This window comes from Lepus europaeus, chromosome 19 (genome assembly GCF_033115175.1).
Source record: "Lepus europaeus isolate LE1 chromosome 19, mLepTim1.pri, whole genome shotgun sequence".
NCBI classification, from domain to species: domain Eukaryota; kingdom Metazoa; phylum Chordata; class Mammalia; order Lagomorpha; family Leporidae; genus Lepus; species Lepus europaeus.
This window is the reverse complement of record NC_084845.1, coordinates 37,415,900-37,441,760: the sequence shown is the minus strand read 5'-3', so window position 1 is coordinate 37,441,760 and position 25,861 is coordinate 37,415,900. Positions and strand designations below refer to the sequence as shown.

The 25,861-nt window shown below is 58.4% G+C and overlaps 1 protein-coding gene across 1 annotated transcript in view; it reads left to right on the top strand.

The window, feature by feature from the left end:
- The window catches only part of ZNF423 (zinc finger protein 423), a 327,441-nt gene that overhangs the window by 49,214 nt on the left and 252,366 nt on the right, over window positions 1-25,861 (top strand). Inside the window, exon 2 of the mRNA XM_062176600.1 lies at window positions 12,280-12,339. The gene's annotated coding sequence lies outside the window, so the exon portion shown is untranslated. The remainder of the gene's footprint in view (window positions 1-12,279; window positions 12,340-25,861) is intronic.

Genomic DNA, 25,861 nt, shown 5'->3' with positions numbered 1-25,861 from the left:
GGGGTTCCAGTCTCGCCCCGTCATCCTTTCTGGCTGAAGCAGTGGGGGTGCCCGGCTGCACGGCCCCAGTGGGCGTCTGCACGTTTCTCACGCACAGTCGGTTGCTTCCCCGGCCCTGGCCTCTCCACGCGTGGCCGAGAGTTCCTCTCCACTTCCATCAGATTTGGACAGCTGGAGGCAGGACCCCCGTGTTGCTCCTGAAACGGGATGTGGGGGCCCGGGCACCTGGCTCTGGGGCGTGAGGCCGTGCAGAGATGCTTGTGTGGAGTATGCAGGGAGGCACAGCGCGGGGCGCCCCCAGAAAGGGGTCCCCAGGACACACCTCACCCCGTGGGTGTGCTGGGGGCCCCGGGGCCGTGGTTGTGTGCTGTGTTGCGCCCTCCCTGGGTCACCCTGTTTGCCTTCAGAATGAAAGGGGTCTCATACCCTCCCTTTGTCAGTGTGGAAGTCTAGACTGGCAGAGGTGGGGGGCGGGCACACTGGAGCCTGTTCTGTCTGCCTCGGCTTCCCTGAGGCTGAGCACCCTGGGAGGCCTGGCCGGCACTCGTGTGGCCAGCCCGAAACACGGGTGGGTGTGGGCTGAGTTAACCGCAGGACCCACCCAAGGCTGCTGCAGGTTTGAGTGCTGCCTCTCCTTTGTGCGATTTGTCTCAAGTGAAAACATTCACTGGGGGCTGGCACTGTAGCCTAGCGGGTTATGCTGCTGTCTGCGATGCCCGCATCCCATATGGGCGCCAGTTCAAGTCCTGGCTGCTCCATTTCCAATCCAGCTCCCTGCATGGCCTGGGAAAGCAGCAGAGGATGGCCCAAGTCCTTGGGCTCCTGCCACCCGCGTGGGAGACCCAGAAGAAGCTGCTGGCTCCTGGCTTCAGCCCCGCCCCGCCTAGGCCATTGTGGCCATTTGGGGAGTGAACCAGTGGAGGGAAGACCTCTCTCTCTGCCCCCCTCTCTCTGTAACTCCGCCTTTGAAATTTAGCACTTAAGTCTTAAAAAAAATTCACTGTGGCCGGCGCCGTGGCTCACTAGGCTAATCCTCCGCCTGCGGCGCCGGTACTCCGAGTTCTAGTCCCAGTTTGGGCGCCGGATTCTGTCCCGGTCGCTCCTCTTCCAGTCCAGCTCTCTGCTGTGGCCCGGGAAGGCAGTGGAGAATGGCCCAAGTGCTTGGGCCCTGCACCCGCATGGGAGACCAGGAGGAAGCACCTGGCTCCTGGCTTTGTATTAGCGCAGTGCGCCGGCCGTAGTGGCCATTTGGGGGGGTGAGCCAACAGAAGGAGGACCTTTCTCTCTGTCCCTCTCTCTCTCACACTGTCTAACTCTGCCTGTCAAAAAAAAAATTCACTGAAGTCCTGGTTTCCCCCTCTGTGAAGAGTCTCTGCCTTTCTAGACCACCCAGGGGAGTAGGCACAGGTGCAGGCCGGGCTCAGTGGGCGCTCCCTCCCCTGGTCTCTCCTGTGTGCTGTCCATGCCAAGTACTGAAAGGCAGAGCAGGCTGGCTCTGATGGGGCTGAGAGCTAGCGGCTTCCCTGTGCCAGGCACCTGGGTGTTGGGCTGTAAACAACGCGCTTTGGAACACCGTCTCATTTTGTCCCCAGAGCCACCTTGCATGGTTGCTGTGCACAGAGAGGTTGCCTGATTTTCCCAGGTCACAGAGTATATCATGGCATATCGATTTTTTAAAAAATCTATTTTGTTTATTTGAAAGGCAGAGAGGAGAGGGAGAGGGAGATGGAGAGGGAGAAGAAGGAGAGAGCCGGAGAAGAGGGAGAGGGAGAAGGAGGGAGAGGGAGAAGGAGATTCCTGTCTACTAGTTCACTCCTCAGATGTCTGCAACAGCTGAGGCTGGGCCAGGTGAAGCCAGGAGCCTGGAACTCAATCTGGGTCTCCCATGTGGGTGACAGGAACCCAAGTTCTTGAGCCATCACCTGTATTAGCAGGAAGCTGGCATCAGAAGTGGAGCTGGGACTCGAACCAGGCAATCTGATGTAGGATTCGGGCCTTTTACCTGGTGCTCACCCCAAGACTGGCATTTGATCCTAAAGAAGGTTGCTTGGACCAAATCCTGCTGCAGATGAGGGCTAACTTTAGTCCAAGGCTGGGCAGTCAGGGAGAGCTTGGAGGAGGTGACCTTGAAGAGTGTGCCTTTTTTTTTTTCTTTTAAAAATTTATTTATTTTTTATTTGAAAGGCAGAGTTATGGAGAGAGAAAGAGAGGCAGAGAGACAGACAGGGAGATCTTCCATCTGCTGGTTCACTTCCCAAATGTCTGCATTAGCTGAGGCTGGCCCAGTCCAAAGCCAGGAGCCAGAAGCTTTATCTGGGTCTCCCATGTGGTTACAGGGGCCCAAGGACTTGGCCATCCTGTGCTGCCTTCCCAGGCCATCAACAAGGAACTGGATTGGGGAAGTGGAGCAGCTGGGACTCGAACTGGTGTCTATATGTGATGCTGACCCTGCAGGCAGTGGCTTAACCCCTTACGCCACAAAGCCAGTCCCAGGGTTGGCTTTCTTACAGTGTGGATGGCTGGAAGCAGCCTGCGTGTCCAGCAACTGGGGGATCGGCTCCGTTGGTCCTGGAGCCACTTGTGGGAGTATTGGGCGCGGGTTGGCTGTAAAGGTGCGTTCGCGGCGCGTTGCTGGGTTGGAAAAGCAGGCTGCAGAGTTTGTGTCCTTCCGTTACCGCATCCTGGCAGGCTTTTGGGGAGTGGGAACCATGCACTTATATGGAGACAGTTGTGCTTGTTCCTTCGCTGTGATTCCCATGGGTTTCCTAGCGTCTGCACTGTGCGCGCTGACTTAGGTCCCAAACTTTTATAAAAAGAACGCCGTGCTTCTACCAGGAAGGACACTGCGAGAGTTTTGGGCTCTTGCCGCTTCGGCAGACGTGTGGGGGAAGCCAGGGAGGGCAGGTGCAGCGGGTGGGGAGACATGGGAAGGGGCAGCTGGGCGTCCCTGGGGCTTTGTGCACTGTTCCAGCCCCTCCCAGTGCAGCCGGAGGCCCCCTGTCTCCCTGCACGCTCCCTCCAACGCGTGCTGAGCGTGCACATCTCGCTGCTGCGCCAGGTTTCGCAGTGTCCCCTTCCGTGACTTCCCGTTGGCCTGAGCTGCAAACTGGAGCTGCTCTTCTCCCAGGAGCCTTTTCACTGACCCTTGCTCTGCCCGGGCTTCCCACGTCACCCGGGGAGCTTGTGTGCAGGGGGAGGCCTCCGAGAAAGCTTGCGAATTCTCCGTGAGCTCAGACCATGGTGTGTTGGGTGAGAGGGGAGACTGAGAGAGAGTCCAGCCTCACACGGGCTGCCCCTGCTCCATCGGGAACCAGAGCTCTGCTGGTTGGAGGCAGAGGTAAAACAAAGGGTTAGGGATTCCAGCCCTGGCTCCACGCCTTCCCAGCTCCATGGCTTTGGCAGGTTGCTTCGTCTTAGTTTTCCCATCTGTGGAATGGGGTTAAAAGGGGAGCTTGTTGCAGGCAGTGGCTCAGGCCCCAGTGGATCCCAGCTGTGGCTTGCAGCAGAGATCAACTGGAGGGCCTGGGTCTCACCCCCAGATGCCTGGGTGGGGTCTTAGCATCTACCAAGCCCCTTGGGGATGCTGCCCTCGCTGGCCTGGGGCTGCATTTCAGACAGGCAGTGCCCAGGGCGATGAGCGCTCAGCCCAGTGCTCGTGGGCCCTCCGGAAGCCTGTCTGGGGAGTCCCAGGTCTAGGCATTGAGGTCTCAGGTCTGCCGTTGTTCCTCCTCTGGGGCCCCAGGCTAGCTGTCTCTCCTGTACGGGACTTTGTTTCTGCTTCTGGGAAATGGGTCAGCAAAGCCTGACTTTGGAGGCAGCCAAAGCCTCTGATGCTGAACTGCCTGGTGCAGGGGGCGGGAGGCTGTGTGAGTGGCTGTGTCCTCGCCCACCCACACCGCCCCGAGTGGCAGGCTGTGGCCCTGTGCGCTTTTGCTGGAGCCCAGGGGCTGGCTCCTAGCCGAGCTTGGCCCTCCTTCTGCAAGGCTTCGAAGGCGTCTTCAAGGGAAGAAGAGAGGCGGCGCTGGCTTCATCAGCCCCCGGGCACCTGGCCTTCGCCTTGTTGCCTTGCTGCTTCCCAGCTCCGGACTCTGGGCTCTGTGAGCCTCCACCCACCCCTGGACGTTGTGCTCCTCTGTCCCTTTCACTGCTCCTACCCCTGGCTGGGCCGCACCTGCACAGGACGAGGGCTGAGGAGCTGGGTGTTCACGGCCCCACCTTCCTTCCTCTGCTTCCTTGTCTTTGAGCTGCAGCCAGGCCTGGCCACAGTGGTGCTCCCCCTGTGAGCCAGGGACAGACGCTCTGGGCCCTGGCTCCTTCCTCAGCGGAAAGGTGGGGGATTTAAGGAGCAGCTTGGTGGGCTTTGGGTGAAGACGGTTCCTCCTGCATAGCACGAGTAGGATGCGTGTACGTGGTATGCAAAGTGTGTGTGTGTGTGTGTGTGTGATGCCAGGTGCTTCCAGGGAAGGAAGTTCTGAGGACCAGGATGGAGAAGTCCACTTGGTTGAGCCCTTGAAGCTGCATCAGTGACTATGGGAAGCACCCTGGTGGACCAGTGGTGTCCACGGTGGCTGAGGACAGTGTAGTAGGGACAGCTTTGCCACTCTGGTTGTGTAGTTTTTTTTTTTTTTTTTTTTTTTTTTTTTTAAGATTTATTCATTTATCTGAAAGGCAGAGCTACAGAGAAACAGAGGGAGAGCGAGAGCGAGAGAGCGAGAGAGAGAGAGAGAGAGAGGTCTTCCATCCACTGGCTCACTCCCCAATTTGCCACGATTCGAAGCCAGGAGCCAAGAGCTTCTTCTGGGTCTCCAATTGGCCACAATTCGAAGCTAGGAGCCAAGAGCTTCTTCTGGGTCTCCAATTGGCCACAATTCGAAGCTAGGAGCCAAGAGCTTCTTCTGGGTCTCCCATGCGGGTGCAGGGGCCCAAGGACTTGGGGCATCTTTTACTGCTTTCCCAGGCCATAGCAGAGAGCTGGATCGGAAGTGGAGTAGCTGAGATTCGAACCGGTGCCCATAGGGGATGCCAGCACCGCAGGCTGTGGCTTTAGCTGCTACGCCACAGTGCCGGCTCCCCCTACCCCAGTTGTCTTAAGATGCTCATTTCTAGTACTTAAAACTCCAAGTGTTTCATATTCAGGGTCCTATTTTACACATCATTATATCACCATCACCATCATATCACTGTCAGCACTACATAGCACCATCACCATAGCACTGCCATCCTATATCACCATCTTTGTGGGGGGAGAGAGGAGCAGAGGAGTAAAATTCCTGCCCCGTTGCAGATTTTTCTGGGGTTGTAGCAGCTGCCTCCTTAACCCCTTCCTTTTAGGGGTGTGTTTAGGGTTGGGGTGAGGAAGGGAGATGGATGAGCTGGCACGGGTCTCGCGTGGACTTGGCTGTAGACTCTGGAGGATTCCAAAGGCTCTGTGGCTGTGGCCGGGCCTTTGTGTGTGTGTTGGGGGGCAGCTATCGGTGAGACACTTGGGCTCAGTGTGCACAGCTCAGCCGCCCTCTCTCTGTAGGAGGGGTGGAAGCCCAGTGGCCAGCCAGGACCCTGGGGGACAGGAGAAGCTTGGTTTCTCCCAGGAATGGCAGCTACTAGTGGTGGTGTGTTGACCTGGAGCCATGAGCTGTAGGAACATCATCTCACTGGGTCCTCTTGGCACACCTGTGAGGCTGGGGCTCCTGTTGTCCATGTCACAGAGGAGCTGCAGGTCAGAGGGCAGCAGGGGCAGGTGTCCCTTGGTGTCAGCAGGGGGATTGGTTCCAGGCCTCTCCCCTACACTCCGAGCCCCCTGTACCAAAAGCCACGGATACCCCAGTCCCTTGTAGAAAATGATGCAGTATTCGTATTGAACGAGCAGGGTCCTCCTGCATACTTTAATATCTAGTCTACTTGTGCTACAGAGGAACCGATACACATTGTTATACTGTATTGCTTAAGAATAAGAATGAAAAAATAAAAATAAAAAATAAAATAAAAAGTAAAAAATAATAAGAACGAAAAACAGCCTTACATGTTCAGTACCATCCTTGTCTTCCCCCAAATAGTTGTTTTCAAAAAGATTTGTTTATTTACTTGAAAGGCAGTTACAGCGAGAGAGAGAGAGAGAGAGAGAGAGAGAGAGAGAGAGAGAGGTCTTCATCCGCTGATTCACTCCCCAGTTGGCTGCAATAGCCAGAGTCTGGGCTCCAGACTGAAGCCAGGAGCCAGGAACTGCGTCCAGGTCTCCCACATGAGTGGCAGGGGCCCAAGCACTTGGGCCACTTTCTGCTGTTTTCCTAGGTGCATTAGCAGGGAGCAGCCGGGACTGAAACCGCTGCTCTGGTATGGGATGTGGGAATCGCAGGCAGTGGCTTTAACCTGCTACGTGACAACACCAGTCCCCCAACTGTTTTTTTTTTTTTTTTTTAAGATTTATTTTTTTATTTGAAAGACAGAGTTACAGAGAGAGGTAGAGCCAGAGAGAGAGGTCTTCCATCTGCTGGTTCACTCCCCAATTGGCTGCAACGGCCGGAGCTGTGCTGATCTGTAGCTAGGAGCCAGGAGCTTCTTCTGGGTCTCCCACGTGTGTGCAGGGGCCCAAGCACTTGGGCCATCTTCTACTGCTTTCCCAGGCCATAGCAGAGAGCTGGATCGGAAGTGGAGCAGCCAGGACTAGAACCGGCGTCCATATGGGATGCCAGCACTTCAGGTCAGGGCTTTAATCTGCTGTGCCACAGCGCCGACCCCCACCCCCACCCCCAACTGGTTTTGATTTGCAGTTGAATCCACAAGGTTCGGAGCCAGTGGAGCCAGTGGACAGGGAGCGTGGACTGCACTTAGCCTGCGAGTTGCTGGCCTGCAGTGGGGGGCTCCATGGGACGGGCCTGTTCCAGAACCCACGGCCGAGCTCCTGCGTTGCCGATGAGCTCTGTTCCGTGCCTGCTTCGAGGCTCCCTTGTCCTGTAGAGGGCGGAGCAACTTCTGAGGTTCACAACCTTTACGGGGTGTTCTTCAGTACTTCCTGTGTTATACCTAGCAGGGAAAGGAGAAACAGGGAAGCCATGACTGAGCGTGATTTCAACTTCTTTTTTTAAAAGATTTATTTATTTTATTTGGAAGGCAGAGTGACAGAGAGGAGAATGGAGGGAGGGAGGGAGGGAGAGAGAGAGGAGGGAGAGAGGTTTTCCATCCGCTGGTTCACTCCCCAAATGCCCACAGTAGTGGCGCTAGGTCAGTCCACAGCCAGGAGCCAGGTGTTCCATCTGGGTCTCCCTCGTGGGCGGCAGGGGCCCAACCGTTCCAGCCACCAGCCACCATCCTGTGCCTCTCAGGATGCATCAGCAAGAAACTGGGTCAAAAGCACCCAGAGTCACTGGGACTCGAACTCTTGCTCTGATACGGGATTGCGGGCGTCTCAAGTGATGGCTTAACCTGCTCCGCCACAGTGCCCCCGGGGTTAGGCTTCTAAGCCGTCTGCCTGGGATTGGCCTAGGGGACGACACGTGAGAAATTCCCAGCAGCGCTGCCTGGTGCACAGGTGTTGGTTTCAAAGTTGGTGTTTAGGGGGGAAAGTCAGGTGTGGCCAGAACGGCCCGTGAAGCCTCTTCCGGAAGTGCTGACTCGGAGATCCACTTACCGTCTCCATAAATCCATCAACAGTTTTGCCTCCAGCCTTGGAACACATGCCTTCTAAATGCATTTATTTTACTTTATTTTATTTTTGAAGCCCTTGAAGAAAGCTTCTGGATACAAGGCGTGTTGTCTAGGAACACATTCCTTTAAACACCAGCCCAGCCACCTGCACGTTGGGGGTGCTGTGGATGCAGAGGGGCGGGGGGGGGGGGTCTGAGGGGCCTACCCTTCTCCGTCCTTACTCCGGGGCCTGTGCTTGTCCAGGTTTAGGTTGTCAGCTTGTTCTCTTTCCAGCACTGGCCCTGGTGAGTTGTGAATGTTGGCTTACTCACAGTGTTTGCACTGGGATACGGGGCAGGCAGGGTCCCTGCCTAGTGAGGGAGGTGGGAGGCGGATCAAAGCCAAGAGAAGAGACAGGTGGGTGGCATGATGAGGGGTCAGTCTGGAGGGGCAGAGCAGGGCGCTCAGGTGCAGGCTCAGGTCACGGGGTCAGCACCAGGAGGTGAAGCCTGGTGGGGAGGGGCCGGAGCAGCTGCTGCCTGGCTGGCGACCTTGGGCAAGTCTACAGCCTTTCTCTCTTTTCCCCTCCCTCCCTCCCTCCCTCCCTCCCTCCCTCCCTCCCTCCCTCCCTTCCTTCCTTCCTTCCCTCCTTCCTCCCTCCCTCCCTCCCTCCCTTTCTCCCTTCCTCGCTTCCTCGCTTCCTTCCTCCCTTCTTTCTCCCTCCCTTTCTTCTTAAAAAAATTATTTGAAAGGCAGAGTGGTTTGTTGTGGGGTGGGGGAGAGATCCTCCGTTTTCTTGGTTCATTCCCCAAATGTCTGGGTCAGGCTCCCATGTGGGTGGTAGGGCCACCCAAGCCCTACTTGGGCCACCCTCTGCTGCCTTCCCAGGTGCGTTAGCCGAGAGCTGGATCGGAAACAGAACCACCGGGACTCGAACCTGCGCTCTGATATGAGTTGCCAGTCTTGCAAGCAGGGGCCTAACTTGCCGTGCCACAACACCAGCCCCTCCAAAAACTGTCTGTGTCCCACAAGCTCTTGGTCATGCACACATTTGGTCACAGGGTCCCTGAGTCTACTGCCTGGCTCCATTAGGGGGCTGGTTTGTGGGACTGGATGTTGAAGCAATTTTGGAGTCCCCTTGAGACGGAGACACAACACGCAACATGAGCCCTCAAGGGGAAGTGGGGTGGATGAGAGTGGAGATGCCGTGGTGTTAAACAGGCGATGGATCTTTTTGAATGTTACAAAAAATGCAGGACCTGGGGACCCCATTGCAGGAGCCCCTCCCAGTGTCCCGGAGTGGGCTTGTGCTCACCAAGGGCCCCCTAGGCTTGGGGTGTCGTTGGCACCCAGGCCCATTGGTTCTGCTGTGGGCTGGGCCCTGTGCACTCCCACCCGGTCTGTGTTTTTGTTGCACACACTTGCTCCGTGCACTCTCGCGCTGGCATCTCTCTGTGCTCACACGCTGGTCACCAGACCCCCGCCTAGACGCCCGCCATCTGCAGCAGTGGGTGTCCCCGAATTCCCTTTGAAACTGAGCAGGCAGGAGTGCCTATCTTGGTCTCAGTGGGACCAAGAAACTTCTAAATGAGACAGTGAGGGTGGAACCTGCGGAAGCCCCCATCAGCAGGGCAGCCCCTCGGTCAGGGGTGCTGCTCACCTTGCCCCTGGCTGACCCACAGCAGAATGCTCACAGCTCAGGCCCCAGGCAGTGCCCACCAGTGGTGGTGGGCTTGGACCATCCTGGCGAGTGGCTGGCTCCAGCTGCCCGTGGGGCCTCCCTTTCTCTGAGCCCGCTGTCCCTGCAGGTAATGTCATTATCACAGACTCAGTCTTCGCCCTCGCACTGTCGGTGACCCTGGGCCCCGTGCCAGGGTCTGGTTTGGGCGGTCCTTGGCCTCATCAAGAGTGAGTGCAGGGGCCGGCGAGGTGGCGCACTAGGTTAACCTTCCGCCTGCAGCACCGGCAATCCCATATGGGCGCTGGGTTCTAGTCCCGGTTGCTCCTCTTCCAGGCCAGCTCTCTGCTGTGGCCCGGGAAGGCAGTGGAGGATGGCCCAGGTGCTTGGGCCCTGTACCCACATGGGAGACCAGGAAGAAGCACCTGGCTCCTGGCTTCAGATCGGCACAGCACCAGCCACGGCGGCCATTTGGGGAGTAAACCAACAGAAGGAAGACCTTTCTCTCTGTCTCTCTCACTGTCTGTAATTCTACCTGTCAAATAAATAAATAAAAAATATTAAAAAAAAAAAAGTGAGTGCAAGCACTTTGCCACTGTGGGCAGGGGGCTCGCATGTGAGTGGGGTGGACCCCCCCTGCCCTGGGGATGTGTATTGGTGACCCACAGCCCTTCCTCGGGGACCCCCCAGTCCGTAGTGGTGCCTACCATGCTGAACCTCCCCAGCAGGCCCTGGTGTCCGGCGACGCCAGAATGGGGTGGTCCCTGCTGTGGGGGGAATCCTGGGCATGTTCCCCTTCTCGTTCCCATCACAGTTGGAGGCAGATCTTTGCCAGGACAGGACTTGGTGTTTTGGGGACATCCCCAAGCTCAGAGTCGTGGCCCAAGTGTGGGGCTGTTCATCCTGACACCCTGGTGCACATGGGCCAAAGGGAGAGCTGAAGTCGCCCAGGAGTGTCCTGGCACCGGTGCTTGACCAGATCGAGTGACCCATGCAGGGTCCAACACAGTGGCAGGGTGGGGCCCGCACATGTGGGTGGTTCTCTCTCCACAGAAGCTGTGTGTATGTGTGTGTGTGTGTGTGCACGCACATGTGCGTAAGTAGACGGAGGAATGTGAGGGCTGTGATGTCTCCTTGTTTCTGACTGCTGGGAGCCCCAGGCGTCCGTGTTTCCAAGGCTCCCTGGGTGGACCCTTCTCTATCTGACACGAGGCCTTGATTTGTATACAGACGAAGCCGTGCATTTGAAAATCCACCCAGGCCGTAACCTGCGGAGCCAGGCAGTGGCTTCGCTCCCTGCCTGTCCAAGTGGCCCTTGCATCCTGCGTTTCATTGTCACGGTTCTGACTCCATGCTCTCAGGGCATGTGTGGCCCCTGTTGCACCTGCTTTTTCTTGAGGGTTAAAGACAGGTGTTCTGTGAGGCTTGGGGCAGGGGGAGGTCAGACCCCGGAGCAGATGCCCCGTTCAGGGGGCCTGCAGGCGACAGCCCTGGTGGGTGCCTATAGGGCAGTTGTCCTGTCCAGGCGCAGCGCATCGGGCCATGCAGCTGTCATCGCACAATCCTGCCAACACCACTGTGGCTTGGGGACCGTTATTAGCCCATTTTTGAGAAGGTGAATCGGAAGCCCAGAAGTTAGTTAATTTGCTCAAGGTCATTGGGTTCGTAAGGGGCAGAGCTGGGATTTAAACCAGGCTCTGCCAGGTGCTGGAACCCTGATTCTGACCACAGCCGGTCTGCTCGCTCCTCTCACCGGCTGGCCGCCCAGCACGCTGTGCACCTGCCTGGCGGGCAGTGGGCTGGGGCTGCTGCTTTCCAGTCCCCAGTGGCTAGGATTCTGGACAGCATCCTTCGTGCCCTAGTATTTCAAGGTTTCGGAAGCGGCCTCTGAGACAGTGCTGGGTTTGAGCTGAGCTCTGCATGGGCCTGCCTTGCTGTAAGACCTCAGGCCGCTCCTGTCACCTCTCTGAGAGTCTCTTAGGAAGATTAAACCCAGGGACAGCTGGTGAGCTCTCTGCACAGGCCGGGCTCACGCAGTGCACCCATGTGGCGCCGGTGGTCACGTCGACGGTGCAGAGAGAACCAGGAGGGGCGTGGTGGCTTCAGCCTGCACGTGCGTGGAGCTTCAGAGCCTGTTAAGTCTGAAAAATAGCATGTGTGCACATTTTTGGCTTAAACAAAGTTCCATTTACAAAGTCTGTAACCCGGCTCTGACATTATTGTGTGCCCCAGGCTGGGCTAAATTCCAGGACAAGAGCGTTATTGTACTGGAGAGTGTTTCTCTGTGTTCTCTGTGTGCGGCCTCCACCTGCGTGTTGGGGTGGGGGTGGGGTGGGGGTGGGGTATCCCAGCCCTGTCCAGCCTTGTTCTGTGGGGTCTGGGCCAGAGTTGCCCACTGATGTCTGTGGCCTGTGAGTTGCGGTGCTCCAACCTGCTCACCATGGGAGAGCTGGCCTCTGCGTGTCAGGTGTCAGCGTGGGGACTAAGCACCTCTGAGAGCAGCCCTGTGGGTTTCTTGGAATAATCGCGCAAACCTCCCTGTCTCAGTGGTGCTGGATCGGGGTGAGGGAGGAGGGTGATGTTTGCAGGATCAAGGAGCTTTGTAAGTCTTTGCTTTATTCCCGTGAGTGGCTGATGGCTTCATCTCCAGTGGAAGTCTCGGGACTGCAGATAATGGTGCCTGCAGCCCTGGGCAGAGAAAGATCCTGAAGCTGCATCTGGTTCAGGGCACTGCTGTGATCGATTGGTGATGTCTGCCCGGAGCACTGGGATGGGGAAACCGTGACTTATCTGCTGTTCTTGTTTTGTTCTGATCCTTTTACAGCTCTGTGAAACCCCCAGAAGCCTTTGTGCCCTCTCTCCCTAATCCAAGTATCGTGATAAGGACCCCACAATGTGTCTGCTCCCTCGCCTGTGCGCCACCGCGATGGCCTGTGGGTGCAGCCTGAGAACTCACAGGCTGTCTCTGTTCTCTCTTGCAGTTGAAGAGGGGGAGGCCTCGGACTTCTCGCTGGCCTGGGATTCCTCCGTGACCGCAGCAGGTAAATGGCGGGGGCTGGTGGGCGAGCGGCTGGGGGACGGGGACGGGGATGGGGGCGGGGGGTGCTGGCCGGGGACTCATAAGCCACCCAGCTGGTTATGGAAACGGTGTGGTTGCATCACGGTCCTCTCTCCGGTGCAAGCTACCCCGTACTGCACGGTTTCCCATCAGTTCCATATGGCCAATAAAATCCGTTACAGACGGAGACTTGTACACCCGTGTTCTCCCCAGGGCCATGTTCCCTCTGTGTGGGCGCCACTCGGGTGGGCGTGCCTCCCCCATTGCTCAGGCCTTACAGCTCCCTGCTCGGGGCACTGCTGCACCCTCGCTGCAGTCTAGTCGCAGACAAGCCACTTTCATTAGACTTTGAAATCAGAATCCTTGGCTCTCTCAGGGCTGCAGCTCTCATGCCTGGGGCGGGGGGTCACAGGACACCCAGAGTCAGGGCACTTGTGCTTTCCACAGAAGAGAAGGAGCTTCTGTGCCTCAGTTTCCCAGCTGGAGAAGCAGGTGGATGAATGAGGTCTCTCTAACTGTAATATTCTGTAACTTCCAGCTTGCAATTAGAGCTGGGCTTGGGGTCCTTGGAAGCTATGGCATGGGGGCTACGATGCATCCAGCTCCCTGTCCTACAGGCGCCAGGCTCCCTACTTGTCCCCTCCTGTGCCTTGTGCCGGGCCTTGCCCGGGATCTGACCAGCTCCCTCTGGATTCCTCGTGCAACAGGAACCCAGTCTTGTAGAATTTTTTTTTCTTAAGATTTATTTTATTTATTTGAAAGGCAGAGCTGTGGTTGGTGGGGTGGGGGGAGAGAAATCTTCTATCTGCTAGTTCACTCCCCAAATGGCTGTAACAGCCAGGGCTGGGTCAGGCTGAAGTCAGGACCCAAGAGCTTCATATGGGTCTCCCATGTGAGTGCAAGGGCCCAAGGACTTAGGGCATCCTCTGCTGCTTTCCCAGGCGCATTAGCAGGGAGCTGGATAGCAAGTGGAGCAGCTGGGACTAGAACCAGCACCCATATGGGATGCTGGTGTGGCAGGCTGCGGCTTATCCCAGTACGCCACAATGCTGACCCCATTGTAGAATCTTTTTTAAAAGTTTATTTAATTTGGCTGGCGCCGCGGCTCAATGGGCTAATCCTCCGCCTGCGGCACCTGCACACTGGGTTCTAGTCCCGGTCAGGGCGCCGGATTCTGTCCCGGTTGCTCCTCTTCCCGGCCAGCTCTCTGCTGTGGCCCGGGAGTGCAGTGGAGGATGGCCCAAGTCCTTGGGCCCTGCACCCGCATGGGAGACCAGGAGAAGCACCTGGCTCCTGGCTTCGGATCGGCGTGGTGCACCGGCCGCAGCGGCCATTGAGGGGTGAACCAATGGAAAAAGGAAGACCTTTCTCTCTGTCTCTCTCTCTCTCTCTCTCTCTCTCTCACTGTCTAACTCTGCCTGTCAAAAAAAAATAGTTTATTTAATTATTTGAGAGGCAGAGTGGCATAGAGATGGGACGTGGGGGAGGGGAGAGAAAGAGAGAAAATATCTTGCATTTGCTGGTTCACTGCTGGAAATATCCACAACCACTGGGGCTGGGCCAGGCTGAAGCTAAGAACCAGGAACCCCATCCGGGTCTCCCACACGGCTGGCAGGAACCCAGGTACCTGGGCCGTCACCTGCTACCTCCCAGGCATGGTAGCAGGAGGCTGTGGCTGGAGTGTGCAGTAGCCAGGTCCTGCAGCGGGCACTCTGATGTGGGATGCAAGTGTCCCACGTGGTGACTTCCCCGCTTCGCTGTGACGCCAGCCCCAGCCTGTGGAGTCTTACGGTCTGGGGAGTGCTGGAGTGGAATCTTCGCTTCTACCTTTGGCGCCTGGGGTAAGAAGAGAGATTTGCTCTGGGTCAGTATTTTTAAAAAAAATGTGTTTTTAGGCCTCAAACATGCGAACATTTTTGCTAGTTACCTATTTAACATGATTTTATAGACATTTACTACTTACGAGGATGCTCCCTTAATTTGTCTGAAAACACTGAATCAACAAGTCAACTGTCAAACCGTAAAAATCAGGAAAGTTTTCAATTATAAGTGAAATTTGGGAAATGCTGGTGTCGAATGGATGGAAGGGGAGTGGAGGGTCAGCTCTCAAACCCAGGTCCCTGGATTCCCTGTCCAGGGCTTGCTCCAGGCTTAGGCATGGTTGCATCTGCAGGAGTCCCGGGCTTGGTGATAGGGGCCCCCTCCATGGGGAGGGGCCTCATCCGACCCAGAATGGTGGGGAGTGCTCATATTTGAGGGGGATGGAGTCCAGGGCCGGGCCGGGCCTGGGGTCAGCACTGGGTAGGATCGGAGGTTGGGGGAAACACAGTGAGGTTGCAGAGTTCCATGTCACAGCAGCCCAGGCCTGCTGGCCGATGTGGGGTGTGTGTGCTCGGACCGCCGCCAGGCTCGGGAGAGGATCCCCGCGGTGCCCTCAACCCCAGACCCAGCCCAGTGTTGTATATGTGAGGCCCCCTCCCAGCTGCTTTCCCGGGCTGCTGTGGGCCACGAGGGCAGAAGGGGCCAGCGGGGAGGGCCAGGCAGTGGCTGTGGTGGATGGAGAGCCCCTTGCTGGGCAGCGCAGCACCCAGGCTGCCTCCCTAAGCTGGTGGCGCGTCTCCCGTCTGTCCACAGAAGGCCCTGGTGGGAGCTCTGCCCGCCTGCAGGTCTGTGAGTTCGGGGCGTGGTGGGGGGTAGTTGGGGCAGGGCGGTCAGCCTTCGGGCCTCTCAGGGCTGCCTGGGAGGGGCAGCCCTTGTGGGATCTTCCCATTTCCAGCCAAGGCCTGAGCGTCCCCTGTATGCCTGTCCTGGAAGATGCACACTCCTTGTGGGCCCCCTCTAGCCTCGGGGGACTTCATGGCCGTGGTTGTTCTTTGGATTATCTGCTCGGTGAGGGGAAGGGGCAGTGGGGAGCCCACAGCCAGCCCAGAGGTTGGTTTTTCCTTTGTCCCCTTTCTGCTGGGATTTATATAGTGAATGCACGAGATGAATTTTCCTTCCCAGTTCTGTTGGACTTTGACTATTAAAATCAGCTTGTGTTTCCCCAAGCAAGGGACTTGTGTGAGCTGGCTCCAATCCTGGGTGGCAGGACAAAGCCAGCGTGCGAGGCAGCCTTGCAGACAGGTGATGTCGCTTCATGGAGCATTTCTGTGGGACATGGGAGCCTGGGGGGCCCCTGCACCTTCAGCACCCCCCCCCCCCCCAGCACAGCTCTGGGAGGTGGGTGTGCGTTCCGGCAGCCGCTCTGTGAGCCCTCTGGGGACTGGCTCGGGGCGGCCATCTGGTGGAAGCCAGGGCCAAAGGCTGGGTGAAGCTGCTTTTGTCTAATACTTTTCATCAGACCGAGGAAATGTCACTTAGCCACATCAGAGAATGGGGACCAGTGCCAAAGAAGATTATGGGGGGAGCAAAACCTCCCCAGCCACCCTTGGCACCGTGGCTGCCACTCACCATCCTGAGTTGGCAGCCAAGGGAGGGAGGCTGGAAGCAGGATAGTAGCCGAGCCACGGTCCCCAGCCTGGTGGCGCTGGAGTGGGGACTTGAACCCGGGTCTTCCCGGAGAAAGCCACAGCCTGTGGCTTAACCTGCTCACTACATAGTATCGGGAGGTGGAGAGCTGAGCGGAGGCCTGAAGCTGTGGCCATCCAGGCAACTGCAGGTGGCCGAGTGTGCTCTCTCTGGAAGAGGGGGAGAGCTGGGCTTTGCATGTGTCCTTGCCCTGGCGCCCTGCGCCCCGGCGCTGGGAGTGTGATGGAGAGCTCCAATAAGGCGGCACTCAGCCCTGGGCTCCCTCAGCTTCCCCTGCTGGGCGGACCCTGGGACTGCCTGCCCTCAGGACCGACCCGGCCTGCTCCATCCGTGCCCTCGAGCCGGGGCCCTGACAGTGATGGAGAGCTCGGTCTGCCTACAGAGAAGGGAGTGATGTGATGGCCTGGGGAGGGGGCGTGCGTGGCGGGGGGCAGTGGGGGAGCTCAGGCTGCTGATGGCAGAGCCCTGGGAAGGAGCACTGCTCTCAGAGTCAGGAGTGGGGTTGCTGGCAAACCCTCTCCCGCTGGATTCCGATTTTCCTTACCCATAAAATGCAGGCGGGGTGGGTGGGGGCCGGCCCTTCCAGAATGGTTTAAGCTGGATTCTTCACTGTGTGGGGTGGGGGGGCCACAGTTGCCTCTGGGCATGCAGGGGAGGTGTGCAGATGCATTTTGTACGGGATCTTGGGTCGTTCGTGGGTCATCTGCCTTGCCATGGTGACTGGTCAGACTCTCAGGAGTGTGGAAGTCCTGTGCAGATGGGCGGTCCCCACAGGGTCACCTGAGGCCTGTGGCTGGCGCAGGGGAGTGTGTAGGTTGGGGAGGGCAGAGATCTACTGCGACACAGCCCTGCTCGAATGGCGGCCGCCGCTCCGTCCCACTGCTGTGTTGTGGGGGGACGGGGCCCCAGAATTGCCAGAGCTTCTGAGTTCTTAAAAGAGAAGCCAGAAAGCTGGATTTTCTTATGAAGTTGTCTGATGTAAAAGAAAATAGCAACGCCTGTCTTTTTAAAGCGGCTTCATTGAAGTGTGATTCACACATCATTCAATTCACCCTTTTAAATTGTACAATGCAATGGCTTTTAGTAGTTCAGATGTGTGTGTGCCCCTTGGCACAATCGAATTAGAATATTTTTGAAAATATGTACTTATTTAAAGATAGAGTTACAGAGAAAAGAGGGAGAAACAGAGAGAGAGAGAAAGGTTTTCCATCTGCTGGTTTACTCCCTAAATGGTGGCAATGGCCAAGGCGGGGGGGGCAGGCTGAAGCCAGTAGCATGCAACTCCATCTAGGTCCCGCCCCTGGGTGCAGGGGCCCAAACACTTGTTCTGTCTTCTGCTGCTTTCCCAGGTGCATCAGCAGGGAGCTGGGTTGGCAGCAGAGCAGCCGGGACTCAGTCGGGACGTCAGTGTCACAGTGCCACAGTGCCAGCCCCAGAGCAGGGATTTGAACCCAGGCAGCTCCTGCGTGGATGCGTGATTTTGGCCGCTCAGCTGCAGCCGGCAGACCTACCTGTGGGAATGTGGGTCCTGGTGCTTTGAGGGAGAGGCTCCCAGAGACTGGGGGAGGGGAATCAGCTCTCGGCCCAGGAGAGTGCTGCATCAGGTAGGGGGAGTACAAACACTTTGCAAACAAGCTCTTACTTATTTGCATATATATATATGGAGAGAGAGAGGAGAGAGAGAGAAAGTGCCCACCAGCTGGTTCTCTCCCCAGACGCCTGCCATGGCTGGCACCTGGTCAGGCTGAAGCTGGGAACTCAGTCCAGGCCCCCTGCACGAATGGCAAGGGTCCAACAACGGGAGCATCACTGCTGCCTCTCAGGGTGTGCATTAGCGGGAAGCCGGAACTGGGGGCTGGGGCCAGGGGTGGAACCCAGGCACCCTGGTAGGGGATGTGGGCCATGCCTGCCCCTGGGAGGATGGTGAGGAGACCCCGTTCTCCCGGGCGCTGCTGGCAAGAAGAGGAGGTGCGCGTTCTGCAGACGGCCAGGCCTGGAAAACTGCACAGAGACCCTTCCCACGTGGGTGTGTGCTTAGGGGTCATTTTCATGGGGAGGGGCCTATGGTCAGGCTCTGGGACCTGCCCGAGATGAGACTCATCATCTGGGGTTTTGGGGGCTCCTTGAGAAGGGTGCTCTGAAGCTACTCAGCATCTTGTGGGTCCGGGGTGGGGTGGGGAGTGTGGCCGGGGTCCCCACTTCCGGTCAGCCCTCGTGCCCTGCAGCCCAGGATGGACTGTCTGCTGACCCGGCCTTTAGCTGTGGGGAGTGGAGGCCGCTCGGCTGGGTCCAGCCTGCCCTCTGACTGCCCGCCCACTATGCCCGTCAGCGCCCAGTTTGTGGCTGCAGCTGCATCACAGAAGGTCACCCACGGCCGCTGGCATCTCCTGTTCCCACTGCTCACCTGCTCCCAGCCCCTCTTCCAGCTCCGCTCCTGTAGAATCGACCTTCCACCCAGAGCAGGCCTGGGGTCGAGGCCACCGTGGAGCAGCACCTGATAGACCCGAGTTTCATGTGATCCTTGGACCCGTGTCACAGTCTGCCTTAGTGCCCGGCCCCAGGCTCTGGAGCGCACAGGAACTGCTACTGTGGTTCTCTGGAGCCGCTGGGGACAAGCTGTCCCTTGGGAGTGACGCCGGCATCCCATATTGGAGCACTGCTTTGAGTCCGGGCTGCTCTGCTTCCTATCCAGCTTCCTGCTAATGCACCTGGGAGGCAGCAGACAATGGCCCAAGTACTTGGGTTCTTGCCACCCACATGAGACACCCGGATGGAGTTCTGGGCTCCTTGCCTTGGCCTGGCCCAGCCCTTGCTGTTCCAGCCGTCTGGGGGAGTGAACAAGTGGATGGAAGATCTCTCTCTTTCTGTCCCTCCCTCTCTTTCTCTCTGTCACTCTTTCAAATAATGAAACAATTCTTTTAAAAACCCATTCCTTTTCTGCCCCCCTAGTGGGCAGCTTTTCAGCGTTGGCCTTATAGCTGCCTCGCAGGGAGGGTCTCTGTGGGTGCTTTTTTTTTCTGCTTGGGGTTTTTTCTTGGGGTTTCCAGCCCTTTCTAACTCCTTTCAGTTCCCGAACCAAGGCCACAGAGACTGTCCCTCTCCCCGGGTCCTTCCTTGAGTGGTCCTTGTAGGGGAGGGTGCCGCGTGGTCCCCATGGCTGCAGCAGCCCGTGCACCTGGTGGTTCCAGGCCGGCTTGGCTGGTGCCGGCCGCCTTTTGTGCTTGAGCCCCAAGCCCCTCATCTCCCTGATGGGGACCTGGGGGCATTTTAAAAAGAGCAGAAAAGTCTCGCTAAGTCTGTGGTGAATTTCCCCGCATTTTAAAGACTTATGAAATGCATTTTTATACGCGGCCAGCTGGGGAGCCTCTCATTAGCTCGGCTGGGGAGTCCGTGGGGAGTTGGGCTAAGTGGAGCCGGGCAGGCTCTGGGTAGGAAGGTGTGGTGGTCCTGAGCTCGCTGGGGGAGCGTGGCGGGCATGCGCCGGCTGCTTGGCGCCGTGGACTCCCAGCCAGGCTGGCCTGGACGGGGCCTTTGTCAGAGCTGCTCCCCACCCCCGCCTCCAGCACAGGAGGCCTCAGAGCCTTCAGGTGGTGGCTCGAGCCGAGAGGTGGCCACTTTGTTACCATGGTGAGCAGTCCTCGAGGTAGGGCATCTGGGCCACGTGCAGGCACGCGCGAGTGTGTGTGAGAGAAAGAGTGTGTTCCTGGGGCCCCCACGGCCCAGCCTTGAACCCAGGGGGGCCCTGGTGCCGCAGCCTGGGCCCCCTGGGGGTGGCTTGGACCAGCTTTCCAAGGAGGATGTGGTATTTCCTGCCCACCCTTTTCCTCTGGCTCCCGACCAGCCTTGGGCTCCTGTTGGGCTGCGCCGTACATCACTTCCTCTTTGATGTGCACATGTGTGTGCAGAGCCCTACATGCCTGTGCACGTGTGTGCTCTGTGCTCCAGTGTGCCACAGCCCAGGCGTGTGTGTGTGAGAGAGAGAGAGAGAAAAAACACGTGTGCAGCATCACTGATCAGCTCCCCGGCTGCTGGCTTCCCTCCCATGGAGTTGGGCTGGGTGTCTGCTTTCCACCTTCTCAGGAAGACTTGGGGTCCCTCGGTGCAAGGGACTCCAGGTCGTTTCTCTCATCCCCAGCCTGGTGCTCAGCAGGTGCCGTGCCCATGGACTGTGGCTCCTGAGAGTATGGTTGCCCGGCTCCTGGCCCAGTGGATTTGGGGCTGCCCACCCCAGGGAGCTCTCTTAGGGCTTCCCAGGGAGTTGTCAGTGTTGGGGTTCTGGAGAGAGTAGGGTCAGCTGCCCCAGAACGGGAATGGTCACCCCTGTGATGGTGGATCCTGCTGGGGAGCACTGGAAATCGGTGGGTTTTTGGTGACTTGGAGCCTGGCCATCAGCCACCGCCAGGGCCAGGCGTGGGTGTGGGCGTGGAGCTGTGGGTGAGGGGATTTGGGGGGAGGGAGGCATGACCTGTCTTGCTCTCCTGTGTGCCCAGCCTTGTGTTGCTCCCTGCCGTGGACTAGGGTGGTACACCTGCAGCCTGCGCGTGTCTGCAAACCTGCCCATCTCGTCAAAATGCAGATTCCGACTTGGCAGGTTGGGGTGGGCTGAGACCTGGAGTTCTCGCAAGCTCCAGGGTGGTGCTGGTCCACAGACCCTTGCCTGCTCCCTTGGCCTTTGCTCTTGCTGGGCCCTCTGCTATGAAGCTCAGCCTAGATGACACCTCCTCCGGGAAGCTTCCCAAGACAGCCCTGCCGTAACTGTAGTGCTTTTGTGGTGCCCCAGGGCCTGCCTGATCCTGGGCCCCGTGGCCTGGCCTGCCCTCTGCCTGGCTGTGCTGTGTGTTCTCCGTGTGCCCCTTTGCCTGCTGCTCTGCTCTCTCTCCGTGAGGCCGATGACCATCTCTTCCCCTGCGGTGTGCCCCAGGGCCCAGCTCTGGCTGATGTGTGAGTGGCAGGTCCCTGGAAAATGGTGACCCCGGTGCGGGGCGCCACCTCCTCAGCAGTCCAGGGCCAGCTTTATGTTGGCTTTGTGAAAAGCAAAGCCTGGGGTTGAGGTCTGGAGGCTTGCTGACCCTGTGTAGGTGGCTTGACCTGGCCTTCTGAGCCCTCGCCTGTCATGGGGGTGCAAGTCTGACTTCCAGGGCCCCTGTGAGGATTCCACAGGGCACTTAGCAGCTCGCCAGCTGGCACCCAGAGCCCTGCACCTCTGCTCTCGCTGGTGACCAGACAGGAAGCAAAGCTCTGAACTTGCATCGATGTGGGGGACAGACAGGGCTCAGGCGGGCCCTGCGCTCTCATCACAGCTCCGGGCATAGCCACAGTGGGCAGGGCAGTGTCACAGTCATCTGAGGGCAGTTTGAGGGGGGAACTCCTCTTGCTCCTGCTGACTCTGGCTGGTGGCACGTGGCTCGCTCTGGGAAAGGCTGGGTGGAAGGGGAGTTGCTGGGAGGCGGGCAGGTGGCCCAAGGGTCATCACGTGCTTGGGCTCCTTCTCTGGGTGGGGCTGGAAGCAGGGCCTGAGCAGCCGTGGGCCAGTGCCCAGGAGGAAATGGCCAAGGTCGGCCTGACTGTGCTGCCTGGCTGCTCCGGGTTTCCGGGAGTGACGCTCCGCAGGGCGCAGCTCCTGGCCTGGGTGTGGTCCGTGCTGCATCAGCCAGTGTCCTGTGGTCATCTGTGGGCAGCCCGCTGGGTTAGGCTGCTGTCTTCTCCGCTGACGCGCCCTTCAAATTCCCAAGTGTGCATGCAGGTGCGTGTGGATGTGCACACACACACACACACACACCCCATGCTTGGCCACCCACACTGATCATTCTTTTTTTCCTTTGTCATGGCTGATTGCTTTAACTGCTGGCTGCTGGCCGTAGTTGGTGGTGGTTAGCACATCGGACTGATACTGAGGCTGGTAAACTCACTGTATTTCACTTGTGTTCTTCAGCTTCTCCCGAGCAAGTAAGTGCCTTGCACTCCCCACCAGCCCGTGGAGGCAGGGGCAGTGCCTGTTTGGGTCATTGTTGTATCCTCAGCAGCCAGTACTGTAATAAACAATAACACTTAAAAATCATAGCCGTCCGGCGAGCGCTCAGCGCCGGGCAGGCGGCTGTGGATCTGCCGTGCCAGTCTCGCTTGCTTGGCGTTAACCACAGAGCAAGGGGGGTCGTTTTCTCCTTCCCATCTCACAGATGCGCAACTGAGGCCAGAGAGACACTGGTGTAGTGTTTCCCAGGGATTCGGGTTTTGTCTCAGTCTGAGGCCACTTTCTGGAGTAGCTAATTCACAGTGCCCGGCCCTCGCTGGGGACTTCCTGCGTCTTTGCGGAATGAAATGCCTTGGAATGTGCTAAGAGCCCTAATGAGGTCATGGTCAAGATATACCACGAGTGGCCGCCCCCAGGTCCGTGTGGGAATGAGCACCTGCTGATGGGAGCAAACCTGAGAGAGGCCTCAGCGGTGCCACGGGACCTCACAGATGGGCGTGCACCGCACGTGCACACATGTACACACACACAGACACAAGCATGCACTCACGGTCTCACACTATACCCTCACACGTAGCCCTGCACAGTGCACACAGACATACATATGTAAGAAAGTACTGTGCACAGTGTATACATGCACACAAGTGGGCCTTCACATACATGCCCCCACAACACGCACATGTGCTAACACGCATTTACATACATACATGCGCACCCACACAAAACCACACAACCCTTTGAACAAAGGTGCACACACACAGCTGCCCACTCCCCCACGCCTATGCAGGTGTATGCAAACCTTTCTCGCGTGTGCGCAGTGCATGTAGCCCATGTAGGGTCGTGCACACACATTCACCGTACGTTCACACACACCTGTGCACCTGCCAGTGAGCCGAAAGAAAGCCTGTGGGGGTGGGGGGCAACGTCTGTCTCAGGCTCAGGCCAGGGCTCAGGCCAGTGTGCTGGCTGTCAGGTTGTCTCCTCGCTCTCCGTTTTCTTTCTCTGCTTTCTGTGTTTGGGCCTTAGGGCCCCTGGCATTGTCTGCAACCAAAGCTCCACACCCCTGCTGTTGGGCCCAGTCCTGGGCAGACCTGGCCCCCCAGCGCCCATCTGTCTGTCGCCTGCCTGGTCTACTCTGGCCCACGTGCCCCGCTCCCTGCCTCCCCTCCCCCCCACCAACTTGGACCGGACTGCATTTTCCACCCTGCACCTGCCACTTTAAGAGCCCAGGGGCCTGGCAGGCCTGTCCCCAGGGTCAGGGCTGGGGGAGGCTGGACAGCTGCGGGTTGGGGGAAGCTTTGTTAGCTCCCAGAGGCCTCTTGGAGCTCGGGTAATGCTGGGGAAACTGAAACAAAGGCCAACAATGGCCTCCTTCCCTCCCCAGGCGGGTGGCCTCAGAGCGGGGCTGCCTGGGAGGCCTCTGGGGGCCCCTGTTATTTCCTGTGCTGGCTGCGGGGCTCCTGGCCAGCTTGGAAGTGGGCAGGAAGCTGGGCAGGGCAGCGCCTCTCCCCCCAACCCCCCGCTGGGCTGGCCAGAGTAGCCACTGCAGCGAGGGGGAGGGGGAAGGGGAAGGGGTCTGTATGGAGTCAGCCTGTCTTGCTCAGGTCTGCCCAGGCTCCCCGGGGTGGGGAAGGGGGAACCTGACCCTTGTCCCTGCTGACCCCTCCCTGCTGCAGACCCCACCTGCTCTACCCTCTGCACTGAGCCCCCTCACTGAGCGCCTGTGTCTCGGCTCCCCGTGGAGCGAGGACAGGGACAGGCAGGAGTGTTTTCATGATTTCATGGTGATCAGCTCATGGATTTGGGGTCCAGCTCCAGGAAGCTTGGATTTAGCGCTGGGGCTGGGGTTATGTTGCAGGTCACGGTTAGGGTTGGGTTTTCCCAGCCCTGAAGACTTGAAGATGCGAGCTGCGAGTGTGGACTTTGAACAAAGACCCCAACAGGCTGTAGTCTGTGCCTCGGGCCCACCCCCAGGTTGTCCATCACATTGCTGTCTGGGGTCTGTATGTGGCGCACACGAGGCCACTGTAGGGTCCCAGCGAGCAGGTGAAGCCACCCGGCCTGACAGATGGAGCCGTTATCTCAGCGTGGACTTGGCACAGTTAGGGCCCCTCTGTGTCCTGGGCTGCAGAGTGGGGCTGCTGAAGCCCTACTGTGGCATGCGTGTGGGGACAAGCGAGAGAGCAGATGCCCAGTGGGCAGCACCCTGCCCAGCACGCGGCCGGCACCCAGTGAGAATTAGTGGCAGGATGGGGGTGGCGACATGAGCAGCTGTATGGGAGACCCACAGTAAGGGTCAGGATGCAGTTGAGCTTCCTGGTAGCTGAGGTCAAAAGCGAAACAGGATGAAGGAAGCGGGCTGCTCTGATTCACATACCTGGGACAGGCTGACGTGCCTGTGCCTGCACGGGTGGCCGAGGGCTTTATCGTGTGGGCCCTCATTAATCACTGAACACACACGACACTCCCTCGCTAACGGTTGGGCACAGGGTACGGATTCTGCTTTCCCAGGCTGCTTTCTGAACTTGGCGCTGGAAACGGCGCTCAGCGGCTAAGAGCACATACAGCCGTGGAGCGGCTCCGTCCACTTCCCTAAGTGCCTGGTTAAATGCTGTTACCTGGAGAGCCGCCGGTCTGCCAGGGGGTGCTGGGAGGCTTCCAGAGACTTCTGCAGCCTCCCAGGCCTGCCCTGTCTCTGAGCACTGCCCCTCCCCAGCTCACGGCATCGGGGCAGCCCCACTGCCCCAGCCTAGACAGCTGGGCTTGAGCCGTGCCCACCCTGACAATATTTTGTAGGATTCTTGTCCTGCCCCAGCTGATCTGAGTAAATCCAGCTGCCCAGAGGGGGTACAGACAGGGAAACCGGGCCTCGAGAAGGTTCCAGGGCTCAGGGCTGGGGCTCCTGATGCAGGATGTTAGCGTGGAGCCCGTGCCTACGTGCACACAGGCACCCCTAAACACTCTCGGGTGGGCCCACTCCCTGAGTTACAGCCCCCTTTCTGTCTCTCCCTCCCTGTCCCCCCCCCAACGCCCTGGGCCTGCCCAAGGCCACTTGGCCCATGTGGCCGGCCCCCTGTGGGGTTTCCATGGTGAGCTGTCCTCTGGGGGCCCTGGGTGGGACTTTCCGTCTGGGTGGAAACCTGACCCCAAGGCCCAGGCTGGCTCCAAGGGGAGGAAATGCCTTCCCCAGACATGGAGAGAGAGAGAGAGAGGAGAGAGAGAGAAAGAGGGAGAGAGAAGTGGCCGGCCTGGGATTGCAGCCACAGGCCTTGGCTCCTGCAGAGCCACAGAGCCTGGGGACCCTAAGGGGCCTGGGGCAGGGCTGCTTGTTGGGAAGGGCACAGCAGGCAGGGGCACAGCCACACACGGTGGGGTGGCTTTGGGGGCCGGCTGTCACGTGCCCCTGCTGTTCTGCCCCTGAGGTTCTGTGTGTGTGTGTGCCAGTGTGTGCAATGTGGACCCACAGAGACCTGCCATTAGGTCAGCCGTGGGTAAGTAGCGGGGACAGGACTTGAACTTGGCTGTCCATCCCCAAGGCCCAGGTGCTCTCTCGAGCAGGCGTTCCAGGTGTTACCTCATCGAATGCTTGGTGCCAGTATCAGACCTGTTTTCCCTCTGTGAAGCTGAGGATCAGAGAGGTTAGGGTGTTGCCCTGTGTCACCCAGCAGGTTTCTGGCAGAGCTGGTTACAGCACCCCGCCAGCACCTTGTTGGCAGCAGCGTGTGCATAGTCAACGGCCGTGATGACCAACTTAGATATGTACATTTGCCAACCAATGGGGCAGTAACAAAAGAGGGTTGGCAGTTAGCCAGCAGGGCCTGGCTCACTCCGGCCCACGGGGCCCCTCCTGGGGCTGCCGATGCAATTCTGGGGGTTTGAGCTGTTTCTCTTCTCTTATTATTTATTTACTTCTGTTTGTTGAGAGACAGAGTAGCGTCAGAGTTCTTCCATCTGCTGGTTCACTCCCTTTACAGCCACACCAGCTTGGACTGGGCCAGATCAAAGC